The sequence below is a fragment of the Anomaloglossus baeobatrachus genome, unplaced genomic scaffold (genome assembly GCF_048569485.1).
Source record: "Anomaloglossus baeobatrachus isolate aAnoBae1 unplaced genomic scaffold, aAnoBae1.hap1 Scaffold_3803, whole genome shotgun sequence".
Taxonomy (NCBI): domain Eukaryota; kingdom Metazoa; phylum Chordata; class Amphibia; order Anura; family Aromobatidae; genus Anomaloglossus; species Anomaloglossus baeobatrachus.
The window spans coordinates 39,417-57,192 of NW_027443147.1; the positions used below are offsets into that span (position 1 = coordinate 39,417).

The 17,776-nt window shown below is 46.6% G+C and overlaps 11 non-coding genes across 11 annotated transcripts; all 11 read left to right on the top strand.

Moving 5' to 3' along the window:
• Window positions 1-419: 419 nt before the first annotated feature.
• LOC142274888 (U2 spliceosomal RNA) lies at window positions 420-610 on the top strand. Its single transcript, XR_012739116.1, has one exon. It is a non-coding gene; the product is annotated as a U2 spliceosomal RNA (small nuclear RNA).
• Window positions 611-1,997: 1,387 nt separating this feature from the next.
• Window positions 1,998-2,188, top strand: LOC142274889 (U2 spliceosomal RNA). Its single transcript, XR_012739117.1, has one exon. It is a non-coding gene; the product is annotated as a U2 spliceosomal RNA (small nuclear RNA).
• A 1,387-nt stretch (window positions 2,189-3,575) lies between these two features.
• Window positions 3,576-3,766, top strand: LOC142274890 (U2 spliceosomal RNA). Its single transcript, XR_012739118.1, has one exon. It is a non-coding gene; the product is annotated as a U2 spliceosomal RNA (small nuclear RNA).
• A 1,388-nt stretch (window positions 3,767-5,154) lies between these two features.
• LOC142274891 (U2 spliceosomal RNA) lies at window positions 5,155-5,345 on the top strand. Its single transcript, XR_012739119.1, has one exon. It is a non-coding gene; the product is annotated as a U2 spliceosomal RNA (small nuclear RNA).
• Window positions 5,346-7,530: 2,185 nt separating this feature from the next.
• On the top strand, window positions 7,531-7,726 carry LOC142274902 (U2 spliceosomal RNA). Its single transcript, XR_012739129.1, has one exon. It is a non-coding gene; the product is annotated as a U2 spliceosomal RNA (small nuclear RNA).
• Window positions 7,727-9,113: 1,387 nt separating this feature from the next.
• LOC142274892 (U2 spliceosomal RNA) lies at window positions 9,114-9,304 on the top strand. The gene has a single exon (XR_012739120.1). It is a non-coding gene; the product is annotated as a U2 spliceosomal RNA (small nuclear RNA).
• A 1,387-nt stretch (window positions 9,305-10,691) lies between these two features.
• Window positions 10,692-10,882, top strand: LOC142274894 (U2 spliceosomal RNA). Its single transcript, XR_012739122.1, has one exon. It is a non-coding gene; the product is annotated as a U2 spliceosomal RNA (small nuclear RNA).
• Window positions 10,883-12,269: 1,387 nt separating this feature from the next.
• Window positions 12,270-12,460, top strand: LOC142274895 (U2 spliceosomal RNA). Its single transcript, XR_012739123.1, has one exon. It is a non-coding gene; the product is annotated as a U2 spliceosomal RNA (small nuclear RNA).
• Window positions 12,461-13,847: 1,387 nt separating this feature from the next.
• Window positions 13,848-14,038, top strand: LOC142274897 (U2 spliceosomal RNA). Its single transcript, XR_012739124.1, has one exon. It is a non-coding gene; the product is annotated as a U2 spliceosomal RNA (small nuclear RNA).
• A 1,387-nt stretch (window positions 14,039-15,425) lies between these two features.
• On the top strand, window positions 15,426-15,616 carry LOC142274898 (U2 spliceosomal RNA). The gene has a single exon (XR_012739125.1). It is a non-coding gene; the product is annotated as a U2 spliceosomal RNA (small nuclear RNA).
• A 1,387-nt stretch (window positions 15,617-17,003) lies between these two features.
• On the top strand, window positions 17,004-17,194 carry LOC142274899 (U2 spliceosomal RNA). The gene has a single exon (XR_012739126.1). It is a non-coding gene; the product is annotated as a U2 spliceosomal RNA (small nuclear RNA).
• The last annotated feature ends 582 nt before the right edge of the window (window positions 17,195-17,776 follow it).

Here is a 17,776-nt window from a genome sequence, read left to right on the forward strand (position 1 = left end):
GCGGGTGGTGAGAAAGGTACAGAGGGCAGGGTTTGGGGGCTGGGAAGGAAAGGGAAAAGATTAGGGTTTGGGGATGATGAAAGGGCTTTCTACGGGTAAGGATGGCAAAGGGTGGCAGTGACGGAAAGTCAGGCAACCTGTCCTGTCCGTCTTTTTGTATCGTGAATTGGAAAGACTGCAAGGGGGAGGGGAGTTGCTTGCGCCCTAAAGGAGGAGTTATTCAGATTCATTGCAGTGGGCGGCGGCTGCAAAACGCACCATTCTTCTTGTTTTGGCTCTGCAAAGCAGCCTTTTCAAGGGTTGGCTTGGGTGACAAAATGTCTTGTGTAGGCGTGGGTTTGTCTCCCTCTCGCTCTCTCTCCCTAAGATGTGTCCGGCATAGGCCAGGGTGCCACTCGAGGCCCAAACCAATTCTGGTTATCGCTTCTCGGCCTTTTGGCTAAGATCAAGTGTAGTATCTGTTCTTATCAGTTTAATATCTGATACGTCCCCTATCTGGGGACCATATATTAAATGGATTTTTAGAACAGGGAGATGGAAAAAGAGCTTGCTCTGTCCACTCCACGCATTGACCTGGTATTGCAGTACCTCCAGGAACGGTGCACCCCTTCTTAACCCAGTTTCCAAAAGCAGAACTCAATTCACCTGATTCATATTAGCCCGATTTAATGAATTGGAAGAAAGCATACGTCTTCATATGCACCTCAATTTGGCCCATTCACTTTTCACACTTCCTCCTTTTGTTTTTTATCTTTCACACTTTTGACTTTCTTTATTCATCCAAATAGCAAACTCATCACCACTCAACCTGACCAACTCGGCTATGTCCCCGTGCTGCAGTTCTCTGTCTTATCTAGATCATTTGCAATTGAATGGAATAGATCCCTTTTGGACAAAGTGGATTCACCTGCTGCTGCAGTGACCACAGGTGTGATAACATCTAGAATTGGCATCTGGTGCGATCTCTCCGCTTCCACTCCAAAGAAAGTTACCTGTTTATTCCTATCATGCATTGGTTTTTGGGGTTTTCTTTGAGTAATGATGATCTCTTTAGTAGTCTGTTGGCGCCCTCTCCTGGAGGAATAGTTTGCTTGCTCTTGGACATTCTAAAAGAGAGGTCATGATAGACATTGAGCTTCTGAGCTCAATTGGGGACAGTCATGGGTGATGAATGTTTGCAACCTACTGCGAAGCCTCATACCGCAATATAAGGAACGTCAAATACTAAGAAAGGGCGGCCTATGAAAGAATTACTACTTTCAATAAGTACACTTAAACGGCTAATTGGGAATAGAAAAACTGTAAAAAGCCCTCTGAGAAAGCCCCCCTCTAACCTTTGATAGTAAGCTTTTCTGTAGTCTGCCTGTTGATGTATTTTCCGTTTGAACTGTGCACAACATGAAGAGACGGAACACTGGCGGCTTGTCACAATGCCCCCCGATGACATCACAATAGCGCTGCTGCCTAGAAAACAAGCTGCGCAGAAGAAGTTGTTCTTTGGGTGGGAGGGTGGGCTAGTGGAAGGAGGGGGCAATCTCTTTTTTTCCCGGGTGGTAGGGGGATGACAGGAGAAGGGAAGCGGGTGGTGAGAAAGGTACAGAGGGCAGGGTTTGGGGGCTGGGAAGGAAAGGGAAAAGATTAGGGTTTGGAGATGATGAAAGGGCTTTCTATGGGTAAGGATGGCAAAGGGTGGCAGTGACGGAAAGTCAGGCAACCTGTCCTGTCCGTCTTTTTGTATCGTGAATTGGAAAGACTGCAAGGGGGAGGGGAGTTGCTTGCGCCCTAAAGGAGGAGTTATTCAGATTCATTGCAGTGGGCGGCGGCTGCAAAACGCACCATTCTTCTTGTTTTGGCTCTGCAAAGCAGCCTTTTCAAGGGTTGGCTTGGGTGACAAAATGTCTTGTGTAGGCGTGGGTTTGTCTCCCTCTCGCTCTCTCTCCCTAAGATGTGTCCGGCATAGGCCAGGGTGCCACTCGAGGCCCAAACCAATTCTGGTTATCGCTTCTCGGCCTTTTGGCTAAGATCAAGTGTAGTATCTGTTCTTATCAGTTTAATATCTGATACGTCCCCTATCTGGGGACCATATATTAAATGGATTTTTAGAACAGGGAGATGGAAAAAGAGCTTGCTCTGTCCACTCCACGCATTGACCTGGTATTGCAGTACCTCCAGGAACGGTGCACCCCTTCTTAACCCAGTTTCCAAAAGCAGAACTCAATTCACCTGATTCATATTAGCCCGATTTAATGAATTGGAAGAAAGCATACGTCTTCATATGCACCTCAATTTGGCCCATTCACTTTTCACACTTCCTCCTTTTGTTTTTTATCTTTCACACTTTTGACTTTCTTTATTCATCCAAATAGCAAACTCATCACCACTCAACCTGACCAACTCGGCTATGTCCCCGTGCTGCAGTTCTCTGTCTTATCTAGATCATTTGCAATTGAATGGAATAGATCCCTTTTGGACAAAGTGGATTCACCTGCTGCTGCAGTGACCACAGGTGTGATAACATCTAGAATTGGCATCTGGTGCGATCTCTCCGCTTCCACTCCAAAGAAAGTTACCTGTTTATTCCTATCATGCATTGGTTTTTGGGGTTTTCTTTGAGTAATGATGATCTCTTTAGTAGTCTGTTGGCGCCCTCTCCTGGAGGAATAGTTTGCTTGCTCTTGGACATTCTAAAAGAGAGGTCATGATAGACATTGAGCTTCTGAGCTCAATTGGGGACAGTCATGGGTGATGAATGTTTGCAACCTACTGCGAAGCCTCATACCGCAATATAAGGAACGTCAAATACTAAGAAAGGGCGGCCTATGAAAGAATTACTACTTTCAATAAGTACACTTAAACGGCTAATTGGGAATAGAAAAACTGTAAAAAGCCCTCTGAGAAAGCCCCCCTCTAACCTTTGATAGTAAGCTTTTCTGTAGTCTGCCTGTTGATGTATTTTCCGTTTGAACTGTGCACAACATGAAGAGACGGAACACTGGCGGCTTGTCACAATGCCCCCCGATGACATCACAATAGCGCTGCTGCCTAGAAAACAAGCTGCGCAGAAGAAGTTGTTCTTTGGGTGGGAGGGTGGGCTAGTGGAAGGAGGGGGCAATCTCTTTTTTTCCCGGGTGGTAGGGGGATGACAGGAGAAGGGAAGCGGGTGGTGAGAAAGGTACAGAGGGCAGGGTTTGGGGGCTGGGAAGGAAAGGGAAAAGATTAGGGTTTGGGGATGATGAAAGGGCTTTCTACGGGTAAGGATGGCAAAGGGTGGCAGTGACGGAAAGTCAGGCAACCTGTCCTGTCCGTCTTTTTGTATCGTGAATTGGAAAGACTGCAAGGGGGAGGGGAGTTGCTTGCGCCCTAAAGGAGGAGTTATTCAGATTCATTGCAGTGGGCGGCGGCTGCAAAACGCACCATTCTTCTTGTTTTGGCTCTGCAAAGCAGCCTTTTCAAGGGTTGGCTTGGGTGACAAAATGTCTTGTGTAGGCGTGGGTTTGTCTCCCTCTCGCTCTCTCTCCCTAAGATGTGTCCGGCATAGGCCAGGGTGCCACTCGAGGCCCAAACCAATTCTGGTTATCGCTTCTCGGCCTTTTGGCTAAGATCAAGTGTAGTATCTGTTCTTATCAGTTTAATATCTGATACGTCCCCTATCTGGGGACCATATATTAAATGGATTTTTAGAACAGGGAGATGGAAAAAGAGCTTGCTCTGTCCACTCCACGCATTGACCTGGTATTGCAGTACCTCCAGGAACGGTGCACCCCTTCTTAACCCAGTTTCCAAAAGCAGAACTCAATTCACCTGATTCATATTAGCCCGATTTAATGAATTGGAAGAAAGCATACGTCTTCATATGCACCTCAATTTGGCCCATTCACTTTTCACACTTCCTCCTTTTGTTTTTTATCTTTCACACTTTTGACTTTCTTTATTCATCCAAATAGCAAACTCATCACCACTCAACCTGACCAACTCGGCTATGTCCCCGTGCTGCAGTTCTCTGTCTTATCTAGATCATTTGCAATTGAATGGAATAGATCCCTTTTGGACAAAGTGGATTCACCTGCTGCTGCAGTGACCACAGGTGTGATAACATCTAGAATTGGCATCTGGTGCGATCTCTCCGCTTCCACTCCAAAGAAAGTTACCTGTTTATTCCTGTCATGCATTGGTTTTTGGGGTTTTCTTTGAGTAATGATGATCTCTTTAGTAGTCTGTTGGCGCCCTCTCCTGGAGGAATAGTTTGCTTGCTCTTGGACATTCTAAAAGAGAGGTCATGATAGACATTGAGCTTCTGAGCTCAATTGGGGACAGTCATGGGTGATGAATGTTTGCAACCTACTGCGAAGCCTCATACCGCAATATAAGGAACGTCAAATACTAAGAAAGGGCGGCCTATGAAAGAATTACTACTTTCAATAAGTACACTTAAACGGCTAATTGGGAATAGAAAAACTGTAAAAAGCCCTCTGAGAAAGCCCCCCTCTAACCTTTTGATAGTAAGCTTTTCTGTAGTCTGCCTGTTGATGTATTTTCCGTTTGAACTGTGCACAACATGAAGAGACGGAACACTGGCGGCTTGTCACAATGCCCCCCGATGACATCACAATAGCGCTGCTGCCTAGAAAACAAGCTGCGCAGAAGAAGTTGTTCTTTGGGTGGGAGGGTGGGCTAGTGGAAGGAGGGGGCAATCTCTTTTTTTCCCGGGTGGTAGGGGGATGACAGGAGAAGGGAAGCGGGTGGTGAGAAAGGTACAGAGGGCAGGGTTTGGGGGCTGGGAAGGAAAGGGAAAAGATTAGGGTTTGGGGATGATGAAAGGGCTTTCTACGGGTAAGGATGGCAAAGGGTGGCAGTGACGGAAAGTCAGGCAACCTGTCCTGTCCGTCTTTTTGTATCGTGAATTGGAAAGACTGCAAGGGGGAGGGGAGTTGCTTGCGCCCTAAAGGAGGAGTTATTCAGATTCATTGCAGTGGGCGGCGGCTGCAAAACGCACCATTCTTCTTGTTTTGGCTCTGCAAAGCAGCCTTTTCAAGGGTTGGCTTGGGTGACAAAATGTCTTGTGTAGGCGTGGGTTTGTCTCCCTCTCGCTCTCTCTCCCTAAGATGTGTCCGGCATAGGCCAGGGTGCCACTCGAGGCCCAAACCAATTCTGGTTATCGCTTCTCGGCCTTTTGGCTAAGATCAAGTGTAGTATCTGTTCTTATCAGTTTAATATCTGATACGTCCCCTATCTGGGGACCATATATTAAATGGATTTTTAGAACAGGGAGATGGAAAAAGAGCTTGCTCTGTCCACTCCACGCATTGACCTGGTATTGCAGTACCTCCAGGAACGGTGCACCCCTTCTTAACCCAGTTTCCAAAAGCAGAACTCAATTCACCTGATTCATATTAGCCCGATTTAATGAATTGGAAGAAAGCATACGTCTTCATATGCACCTCAATTTGGCCCATTCACTTTTCACACTTCCTCCTTTTGTTTTTTATCTTTCACACTTTTGACTTTCTTTATTCATCCAAATAGCAAACTCATCACCACTCAACCTGACCAACTCGGCTATGTCCCCGTGCTGCAGTTCTCTGTCTTATCTAGATCATTTGCAATTGAATGGAATAGATCCCTTTTGGACAAAGTGGATTCACCTGCTGCTGCAGTGACCACAGGTGTGATAACATCTAGAATTGGCATCTGGTGCGATCTCTCCGCTTCCACTCCAAAGAAAGTTACCTGTTTATTCCTATCATGCATTGGTTTTTGGGGTTTTCTTTGAGTAATGATGATCTCTTTAGTAGTCTGTTGGCGCCCTCTCCTGGAGGAATAGTTTGCTTGCTCTTGGACATTCTAAAAGAGAGGTCATGATAGACATTGAGCTTCTGAGCTCAATTGGGGACAGTCATGGGTGATGAATGTTTGCAACCTACTGCGAAGCCTCATACCGCAATATAAGGAACGTCAAATACTAAGAAAGGGCGGCCTATGAAAGAATTACTACTTTCAATAAGTACACTTAAACGGCTAATTGGGAATAGAAAAACTGTAAAAAGCCCTCTGAGAAAGCCCCCCTCTAACCTTTGATAGTAAGCTTTTCTGTAGTCTGCCTGTTGATGTATTTTCCGTTTGAACTGTGCACAACATGAAGAGACGGAACACTGGCGGCTTGTCACAATGCCCCCCGATGACATCACAATAGCGCTGCTGCCTAGAAAACAAGCTGCGCAGAAGAAGTTGTTCTTTGGGTGGGAGGGTGGGCTAGTGGAAGGAGGGGGCAATCTCTTTTTTTCCCGGGTGGTAGGGGGATGACAGGAGAAGGGAAGCGGGTGGTGAGAAAGGTACAGAGGGCAGGGTTTGGGGGCTGGGAAGGAAAGGGAAAAGATTAGGGTTTGGGGATGATGAAAGGGCTTTCTACGGGTAAGGATGGCAAAGGGTGGCAGTGACGGAAAGTCAGGCAACCTGTCCTGTCCGTCTTTTTGTATCGTGAATTGGAAAGACTGCAAGGGGGAGGGGAGTTGCTTGCGCCCTAAAGGAGGAGTTATTCAGATTCATTGCAGTGGGCGGCGGCTGCAAAACGCACCATTCTTCTTGTTTTGGCTCTGCAAAGCAGCCTTTTCAAGGGTTGGCTTGGGTGACAAAATGTCTTGTGTAGGCGTGGGTTTGTCTCCCTCTCGCTCTCTCTCCCTAAGATGTGTCCGGCATAGGCCAGGGTGCCACTCGAGGCCCAAACCAATTCTGGTTATCGCTTCTCGGCCTTTTGGCTAAGATCAAGTGTAGTGTTGTTCGAAGAGGTGGTTTAAGCTCCAGGCCACCTTAGTACAATGATACAATGCACACTGGAAGGTTGCGCTTGCTAGTACTCTGGGTGGATAGTATATTCATCTAGAGGAAAACATGGCCCTACCAGGATCGAGGCTATTAGACTGAGTAAGGGTGGGGGGCTATGGTACAACGTGCCCCAGGACTGACGACCCTGGAGTGAGTCTGAGCTTGCTGGCTTGGGACCCCGGCAAGCCTTGGGCTCTGTAGCACACCGTACCTTGCCTTTTCATACTTTTTGAGCATATTATCCTATCCCGGCCTTCTGGCTAGGAAGGGAAATTTTTATAATCCCGGTCGGAGGTCTGGTCAGCTTTGGGCTGAGAAACTAACACCCGGTTGGAGGTCTGGGTCAGCTTCGGCTGAGAAACCAACACCCGGTTGGAGGTCTGGGTCAGCTTCGGCTGAGAAACCAACACCCGGTTGGAGGTCCGGTTAGCCTTGGGCTGAGAAACCAACACCGGTTGACGGTCCGGGCAGTTTCGGCTGCGAAACCAACAACTAGTAGCTCTCTACTCCACTTGGGTAAGATGCCTGGGTGGACACTGGGAGCAACGACAAGGCTCAACCAGGCTTCGGCTTGGGGGAGCACCGAAGATCCCTGACCCTTGCTGTGGCCTTCTGGCTCGGAGGGACGGGGTTGATTTTTGGGGACCCTCTCCTCACGGTGGGGTCCACACGAATCCTAGCCTTTGCACTGTTTTTGGTGTGACTTCGGTCATGCATTTTTTGTGGTGCTTTGGAAAGCTTCATTAAATCAAAATCTGTTCTTATCAGTTTAATATCTGATACGTCCCCTATCTGGGGACCATATATTAAATGGATTTTTAGAACAGGGAGATGGAAAAAGAGCTTGCTCTGTCCACTCCACGCATTGACCTGGTATTGCAGTACCTCCAGGAACGGTGCACCCCTTCTTAACCCAGTTTCCAAAAGCAGAACTCAATTCACCTGATTCATATTAGCCCGATTTAATGAATTGGAAGAAAGCATACGTCTTCATATGCACCTCAATTTGGCCCATTCACTTTTCACACTTCCTCCTTTTGTTTTTTATCTTTCACACTTTTGACTTTCTTTATTCATCCAAATAGCAAACTCATCACCACTCAACCTGACCAACTCGGCTATGTCCCCGTGCTGCAGTTCTCTGTCTTATCTAGATCATTTGCAATTGAATGGAATAGATCCCTTTTGGACAAAGTGGATTCACCTGCTGCTGCAGTGACCACAGGTGTGATAACATCTAGAATTGGCATCTGGTGCGATCTCTCCGCTTCCACTCCAAAGAAAGTTACCTGTTTATTCCTATCATGCATTGGTTTTTGGGGTTTTCTTTGAGTAATGATGATCTCTTTAGTAGTCTGTTGGCGCCCTCTCCTGGAGGAATAGTTTGCTTGCTCTTGGACATTCTAAAAGAGAGGTCATGATAGACATTGAGCTTCTGAGCTCAATTGGGGACAGTCATGGGTGATGAATGTTTGCAACCTACTGCGAAGCCTCATACCGCAATATAAGGAACGTCAAATACTAAGAAAGGGCGGCCTATGAAAGAATTACTACTTTCAATAAGTACACTTAAACGGCTAATTGGGAATAGAAAAACTGTAAAAAGCCCTCTGAGAAAGCCCCCCTCTAACCTTTGATAGTAAGCTTTTCTGTAGTCTGCCTGTTGATGTATTTTCCGTTTGAACTGTGCACAACATGAAGAGACGGAACACTGGCGGCTTGTCACAATGCCCCCCGATGACATCACAATAGCGCTGCTGCCTAGAAAACAAGCTGCGCAGAAGAAGTTGTTCTTTGGGTGGGAGGGTGGGCTAGTGGAAGGAGGGGGCAATCTCTTTTTTTCCCGGGTGGTAGGGGGATGACAGGAGAAGGGAAGCGGGTGGTGAGAAAGGTACAGAGGGCAGGGTTTGGGGGCTGGGAAGGAAAGGGAAAAGATTAGGGTTTGGGGATGATGAAAGGGCTTTCTACGGGTAAGGATGGCAAAGGGTGGCAGTGACGGAAAGTCAGGCAACCTGTCCTGTCCGTCTTTTTGTATCGTGAATTGGAAAGACTGCAAGGGGGAGGGGAGTTGCTTGCGCCCTAAAGGAGGAGTTATTCAGATTCATTGCAGTGGGCGGCGGCTGCAAAACGCACCATTCTTCTTGTTTTGGCTCTGCAAAGCAGCCTTTTCAAGGGTTGGCTTGGGTGACAAAATGTCTTGTGTAGGCGTGGGTTTGTCTCCCTCTCGCTCTCTCTCCCTAAGATGTGTCCGGCATAGGCCAGGGTGCCACTCGAGGCCCAAACCAATTCTGGTTATCGCTTCTCGGCCTTTTGGCTAAGATCAAGTGTAGTATCTGTTCTTATCAGTTTAATATCTGATACGTCCCCTATCTGGGGACCATATATTAAATGGATTTTTAGAACAGGGAGATGGAAAAAGAGCTTGCTCTGTCCACTCCACGCATTGACCTGGTATTGCAGTACCTCCAGGAACGGTGCACCCCTTCTTAACCCAGTTTCCAAAAGCAGAACTCAATTCACCTGATTCATATTAGCCCGATTTAATGAATTGGAAGAAAGCATACGTCTTCATATGCACCTCAATTTGGCCCATTCACTTTTCACACTTCCTCCTTTTGTTTTTTATCTTTCACACTTTTGACTTTCTTTATTCATCCAAATAGCAAACTCATCACCACTCAACCTGACCAACTCGGCTATGTCCCCGTGCTGCAGTTCTCTGTCTTATCTAGATCATTTGCAATTGAATGGAATAGATCCCTTTTGGACAAAGTGGATTCACCTGCTGCTGCAGTGACCACAGGTGTGATAACATCTAGAATTGGCATCTGGTGCGATCTCTCCGCTTCCACTCCAAAGAAAGTTACCTGTTTATTCCTATCATGCATTGGTTTTTGGGGTTTTCTTTGAGTAATGATGATCTCTTTAGTAGTCTGTTGGCGCCCTCTCCTGGAGGAATAGTTTGCTTGCTCTTGGACATTCTAAAAGAGAGGTCATGATAGACATTGAGCTTCTGAGCTCAATTGGGGACAGTCATGGGTGATGAATGTTTGCAACCTACTGCGAAGCCTCATACCGCAATATAAGGAACGTCAAATACTAAGAAAGGGCGGCCTATGAAAGAATTACTACTTTCAATAAGTACACTTAAACGGCTAATTGGGAATAGAAAAACTGTAAAAAGCCCTCTGAGAAAGCCCCCCTCTAACCTTTGATAGTAAGCTTTTCTGTAGTCTGCCTGTTGATGTATTTTCCGTTTGAACTGTGCACAACATGAAGAGACGGAACACTGGCGGCTTGTCACAATGCCCCCCGATGACATCACAATAGCGCTGCTGCCTAGAAAACAAGCTGCGCAGAAGAAGTTGTTCTTTGGGTGGGAGGGTGGGCTAGTGGAAGGAGGGGGCAATCTCTTTTTTTCCCGGGTGGTAGGGGGATGACAGGAGAAGGGAAGCGGGTGGTGAGAAAGGTACAGAGGGCAGGGTTTGGGGGCTGGGAAGGAAAGGGAAAAGATTAGGGTTTGGGGATGATGAAAGGGCTTTCTACGGGTAAGGATGGCAAAGGGTGGCAGTGACGGAAAGTCAGGCAACCTGTCCTGTCCGTCTTTTTGTATCGTGAATTGGAAAGACTGCAAGGGGGAGGGGAGTTGCTTGCGCCCTAAAGGAGGAGTTATTCAGATTCATTGCAGTGGGCGGCGGCTGCAAAACGCACCATTCTTCTTGTTTTGGCTCTGCAAAGCAGCCTTTTCAAGGGTTGGCTTGGGTGACAAAATGTCTTGTGTAGGCGTGGGTTTGTCTCCCTCTCGCTCTCTCTCCCTAAGATGTGTCCGGCATAGGCCAGGGTGCCACTCGAGGCCCAAACCAATTCTGGTTATCGCTTCTCGGCCTTTTGGCTAAGATCAAGTGTAGTATCTGTTCTTATCAGTTTAATATCTGATACGTCCCCTATCTGGGGACCATATATTAAATGGATTTTTAGAACAGGGAGATGGAAAAAGAGCTTGCTCTGTCCACTCCACGCATTGACCTGGTATTGCAGTACCTCCAGGAACGGTGCACCCCTTCTTAACCCAGTTTCCAAAAGCAGAACTCAATTCACCTGATTCATATTAGCCCGATTTAATGAATTGGAAGAAAGCATACGTCTTCATATGCACCTCAATTTGGCCCATTCACTTTTCACACTTCCTCCTTTTGTTTTTTATCTTTCACACTTTTGACTTTCTTTATTCATCCAAATAGCAAACTCATCACCACTCAACCTGACCAACTCGGCTATGTCCCCGTGCTGCAGTTCTCTGTCTTATCTAGATCATTTGCAATTGAATGGAATAGATCCCTTTTGGACAAAGTGGATTCACCTGCTGCTGCAGTGACCACAGGTGTGATAACATCTAGAATTGGCATCTGGTGCGATCTCTCCGCTTCCACTCCAAAGAAAGTTACCTGTTTATTCCTATCATGCATTGGTTTTTGGGGTTTTCTTTGAGTAATGATGATCTCTTTAGTAGTCTGTTGGCGCCCTCTCCTGGAGGAATAGTTTGCTTGCTCTTGGACATTCTAAAAGAGAGGTCATGATAGACATTGAGCTTCTGAGCTCAATTGGGGACAGTCATGGGTGATGAATGTTTGCAACCTACTGCGAAGCCTCATACCGCAATATAAGGAACGTCAAATACTAAGAAAGGGCGGCCTATGAAAGAATTACTACTTTCAATAAGTACACTTAAACGGCTAATTGGGAATAGAAAAACTGTAAAAAGCCCTCTGAGAAAGCCCCCCTCTAACCTTTGATAGTAAGCTTTTCTGTAGTCTGCCTGTTGATGTATTTTCCGTTTGAACTGTGCACAACATGAAGAGACGGAACACTGGCGGCTTGTCACAATGCCCCCCGATGACATCACAATAGCGCTGCTGCCTAGAAAACAAGCTGCGCAGAAGAAGTTGTTCTTTGGGTGGGAGGGTGGGCTAGTGGAAGGAGGGGGCAATCTCTTTTTTTCCCGGGTGGTAGGGGGATGACAGGAGAAGGGAAGCGGGTGGTGAGAAAGGTACAGAGGGCAGGGTTTGGGGGCTGGGAAGGAAAGGGAAAAGATTAGGGTTTGGGGATGATGAAAGGGCTTTCTACGGGTAAGGATGGCAAAGGGTGGCAGTGACGGAAAGTCAGGCAACCTGTCCTGTCCGTCTTTTTGTATCGTGAATTGGAAAGACTGCAAGGGGGAGGGGAGTTGCTTGCGCCCTAAAGGAGGAGTTATTCAGATTCATTGCAGTGGGCGGCGGCTGCAAAACGCACCATTCTTCTTGTTTTGGCTCTGCAAAGCAGCCTTTTCAAGGGTTGGCTTGGGTGACAAAATGTCTTGTGTAGGCGTGGGTTTGTCTCCCTCTCGCTCTCTCTCCCTAAGATGTGTCCGGCATAGGCCAGGGTGCCACTCGAGGCCCAAACCAATTCTGGTTATCGCTTCTCGGCCTTTTGGCTAAGATCAAGTGTAGTATCTGTTCTTATCAGTTTAATATCTGATACGTCCCCTATCTGGGGACCATATATTAAATGGATTTTTAGAACAGGGAGATGGAAAAAGAGCTTGCTCTGTCCACTCCACGCATTGACCTGGTATTGCAGTACCTCCAGGAACGGTGCACCCCTTCTTAACCCAGTTTCCAAAAGCAGAACTCAATTCACCTGATTCATATTAGCCCGATTTAATGAATTGGAAGAAAGCATACGTCTTCATATGCACCTCAATTTGGCCCATTCACTTTTCACACTTCCTCCTTTTGTTTTTTATCTTTCACACTTTTGACTTTCTTTATTCATCCAAATAGCAAACTCATCACCACTCAACCTGACCAACTCGGCTATGTCCCCGTGCTGCAGTTCTCTGTCTTATCTAGATCATTTGCAATTGAATGGAATAGATCCCTTTTGGACAAAGTGGATTCACCTGCTGCTGCAGTGACCACAGGTGTGATAACATCTAGAATTGGCATCTGGTGCGATCTCTCCGCTTCCACTCCAAAGAAAGTTACCTGTTTATTCCTATCATGCATTGGTTTTTGGGGTTTTCTTTGAGTAATGATGATCTCTTTAGTAGTCTGTTGGCGCCCTCTCCTGGAGGAATAGTTTGCTTGCTCTTGGACATTCTAAAAGAGAGGTCATGATAGACATTGAGCTTCTGAGCTCAATTGGGGACAGTCATGGGTGATGAATGTTTGCAACCTACTGCGAAGCCTCATACCGCAATATAAGGAACGTCAAATACTAAGAAAGGGCGGCCTATGAAAGAATTACTACTTTCAATAAGTACACTTAAACGGCTAATTGGGAATAGAAAAACTGTAAAAAGCCCTCTGAGAAAGCCCCCCTCTAACCTTTGATAGTAAGCTTTTCTGTAGTCTGCCTGTTGATGTATTTTCCGTTTGAACTGTGCACAACATGAAGAGACGGAACACTGGCGGCTTGTCACAATGCCCCCCGATGACATCACAATAGCGCTGCTGCCTAGAAAACAAGCTGCGCAGAAGAAGTTGTTCTTTGGGTGGGAGGGTGGGCTAGTGGAAGGAGGGGGCAATCTCTTTTTTTCCCGGGTGGTAGGGGGATGACAGGAGAAGGGAAGCGGGTGGTGAGAAAGGTACAGAGGGCAGGGTTTGGGGGCTGGGAAGGAAAGGGAAAAGATTAGGGTTTGGGGATGATGAAAGGGCTTTCTACGGGTAAGGATGGCAAAGGGTGGCAGTGACGGAAAGTCAGGCAACCTGTCCTGTCCGTCTTTTTGTATCGTGAATTGGAAAGACTGCAAGGGGGAGGGGAGTTGCTTGCGCCCTAAAGGAGGAGTTATTCAGATTCATTGCAGTGGGCGGCGGCTGCAAAACGCACCATTCTTCTTGTTTTGGCTCTGCAAAGCAGCCTTTTCAAGGGTTGGCTTGGGTGACAAAATGTCTTGTGTAGGCGTGGGTTTGTCTCCCTCTCGCTCTCTCTCCCTAAGATGTGTCCGGCATAGGCCAGGGTGCCACTCGAGGCCCAAACCAATTCTGGTTATCGCTTCTCGGCCTTTTGGCTAAGATCAAGTGTAGTATCTGTTCTTATCAGTTTAATATCTGATACGTCCCCTATCTGGGGACCATATATTAAATGGATTTTTAGAACAGGGAGATGGAAAAAGAGCTTGCTCTGTCCACTCCACGCATTGACCTGGTATTGCAGTACCTCCAGGAACGGTGCACCCCTTCTTAACCCAGTTTCCAAAAGCAGAACTCAATTCACCTGATTCATATTAGCCCGATTTAATGAATTGGAAGAAAGCATACGTCTTCATATGCACCTCAATTTGGCCCATTCACTTTTCACACTTCCTCCTTTTGTTTTTTATCTTTCACACTTTTGACTTTCTTTATTCATCCAAATAGCAAACTCATCACCACTCAACCTGACCAACTCGGCTATGTCCCCGTGCTGCAGTTCTCTGTCTTATCTAGATCATTTGCAATTGAATGGAATAGATCCCTTTTGGACAAAGTGGATTCACCTGCTGCTGCAGTGACCACAGGTGTGATAACATCTAGAATTGGCATCTGGTGCGATCTCTCCGCTTCCACTCCAAAGAAAGTTACCTGTTTATTCCTATCATGCATTGGTTTTTGGGGTTTTCTTTGAGTAATGATGATCTCTTTAGTAGTCTGTTGGCGCCCTCTCCTGGAGGAATAGTTTGCTTGCTCTTGGACATTCTAAAAGAGAGGTCATGATAGACATTGAGCTTCTGAGCTCAATTGGGGACAGTCATGGGTGATGAATGTTTGCAACCTACTGCGAAGCCTCATACCGCAATATAAGGAACGTCAAATACTAAGAAAGGGCGGCCTATGAAAGAATTACTACTTTCAATAAGTACACTTAAACGGCTAATTGGGAATAGAAAAACTGTAAAAAGCCCTCTGAGAAAGCCCCCCTCTAACCTTTGATAGTAAGCTTTTCTGTAGTCTGCCTGTTGATGTATTTTCCGTTTGAACTGTGCACAACATGAAGAGACGGAACACTGGCGGCTTGTCACAATGCCCCCCGATGACATCACAATAGCGCTGCTGCCTAGAAAACAAGCTGCGCAGAAGAAGTTGTTCTTTGGGTGGGAGGGTGGGCTAGTGGAAGGAGGGGGCAATCTCTTTTTTTCCCGGGTGGTAGGGGGATGACAGGAGAAGGGAAGCGGGTGGTGAGAAAGGTACAGAGGGCAGGGTTTGGGGGCTGGGAAGGAAAGGGAAAAGATTAGGGTTTGGGGATGATGAAAGGGCTTTCTACGGGTAAGGATGGCAAAGGGTGGCAGTGACGGAAAGTCAGGCAACCTGTCCTGTCCGTCTTTTTGTATCGTGAATTGGAAAGACTGCAAGGGGGAGGGGAGTTGCTTGCGCCCTAAAGGAGGAGTTATTCAGATTCATTGCAGTGGGCGGCGGCTGCAAAACGCACCATTCTTCTTGTTTTGGCTCTGCAAAGCAGCCTTTTCAAGGGTTGGCTTGGGTGACAAAATGTCTTGTGTAGGCGTGGGTTTGTCTCCCTCTCGCTCTCTCTCCCTAAGATGTGTCCGGCATAGGCCAGGGTGCCACTCGAGGCCCAAACCAATTCTGGTTATCGCTTCTCGGCCTTTTGGCTAAGATCAAGTGTAGTATCTGTTCTTATCAGTTTAATATCTGATACGTCCCCTATCTGGGGACCATATATTAAATGGATTTTTAGAACAGGGAGATGGAAAAAGAGCTTGCTCTGTCCACTCCACGCATTGACCTGGTATTGCAGTACCTCCAGGAACGGTGCACCCCTTCTTAACCCAGTTTCCAAAAGCAGAACTCAATTCACCTGATTCATATTAGCCCGATTTAATGAATTGGAAGAAAGCATACGTCTTCATATGCACCTCAATTTGGCCCATTCACTTTTCACACTTCCTCCTTTTGTTTTTTATCTTTCACACTTTTGACTTTCTTTATTCATCCAAATAGCAAACTCATCACCACTCAACCTGACCAACTCGGCTATGTCCCCGTGCTGCAGTTCTCTGTCTTATCTAGATCATTTGCAATTGAATGGAATAGATCCCTTTTGGACAAAGTGGATTCACCTGCTGCTGCAGTGACCACAGGTGTGATAACATCTAGAATTGGCATCTGGTGCGATCTCTCCGCTTCCACTCCAAAGAAAGTTACCTGTTTATTCCTATCATGCATTGGTTTTTGGGGTTTTCTTTGAGTAATGATGATCTCTTTAGTAGTCTGTTGGCGCCCTCTCCTGGAGGAATAGTTTGCTTGCTCTTGGACATTCTAAAAGAGAGGTCATGATAGACATTGAGCTTCTGAGCTCAATTGGGGACAGTCATGGGTGATGAATGTTTGCAACCTACTGCGAAGCCTCATACCGCAATATAAGGAACGTCAAATACTAAGAAAGGGCGGCCTATGAAAGAATTACTACTTTCAATAAGTACACTTAAACGGCTAATTGGGAATAGAAAAACTGTAAAAAGCCCTCTGAGAAAGCCCCCCTCTAACCTTTGATAGTAAGCTTTTCTGTAGTCTGCCTGTTGATGTATTTTCCGTTTGAACTGTGCACAACATGAAGAGACGGAACACTGGCGGCTTGTCACAATGCCCCCCGATGACATCACAATAGCGCTGCTGCCTAGAAAACAAGCTGCGCAGAAGAAGTTGTTCTTTGGGTGGGAGGGTGGGCTAGTGGAAGGAGGGGGCAATCTCTTTTTTTCCCGGGTGGTAGGGGGATGACAGGAGAAGGGAAGCGGGTGGTGAGAAAGGTACAGAGGGCAGGGTTTGGGGGCTGGGAAGGAAAGGGAAAAGATTAGGGTTTGGGGATGATGAAAGGGCTTTCTACGGGTAAGGATGGCAAAGGGTGGCAGTGACGGAAAGTCAGGCAACCTGTCCTGTCCGTCTTTTTGTATCGTGAATTGGAAAGACTGCAAGGGGGAGGGGAGTTGCTTGCGCCCTAAAGGAGGAGTTATTCAGATTCATTGCAGTGGGCGGCGGCTGCAAAACGCACCATTCTTCTTGTTTTGGCTCTGCAAAGCAGCCTTTTCAAGGGTTGGCTTGGGTGACAAAATGTCTTGTGTAGGCGTGGGTTTGTCTCCCTCTCGCTCTCTCTCCCTAAGATGTGTCCGGCATAGGCCAGGGTGCCACTCGAGGCCCAAACCAATTCTGGTTATCGCTTCTCGGCCTTTTGGCTAAGATCAAGTGTAGTATCTGTTCTTATCAGTTTAATATCTGATACGTCCCCTATCTGGGGACCATATATTAAATGGATTTTTAGAACAGGGAGATGGAAAAAGAGCTTGCTCTGTCCACTCCACGCATTGACCTGGTATTGCAGTACCTCCAGGAACGGTGCACCCCTTCTTAACCCAGTTTCCAAAAGCAGAACTCAATTCACCTGATTCATATTAGCCCGATTTAATGAATTGGAAGAAAGCATACGTCTTCATATGCACCTCAATTTGGCCCATTCACTTTTCACACTTCCTCCTTTTGTTTTTTATCTTTCACACTTTTGACTTTCTTTATTCATCCAAATAGCAAACTCATCACCACTCAACCTGACCAACTCGGCTATGTCCCCGTGCTGCAGTTCTCTGTCTTATCTAGATCATTTGCAATTGAATGGAATAGATCCCTTTTGGACAAAGTGGATTCACCTGCTGCTGCAGTGACCACAGGTGTGATAACATCTAGAATTGGCATCTGGTGCGATCTCTCCGCTTCCACTCCAAAGAAAGTTACCTGTTTATTCCTATCATGCATTGGTTTTTGGGGTTTTCTTTGAGTAATGATGATCTCTTTAGTAGTCTGTTGGCGCCCTCTCCTGGAGGAATAGTTTGCTTGCTCTTGGACATTCTAAAAGAGAGGTCATGATAGACATTGAGCTTCTGAGCTCAATTGGGGACAGTCATGGGTGATGAATGTTTGCAACCTACTGCGAA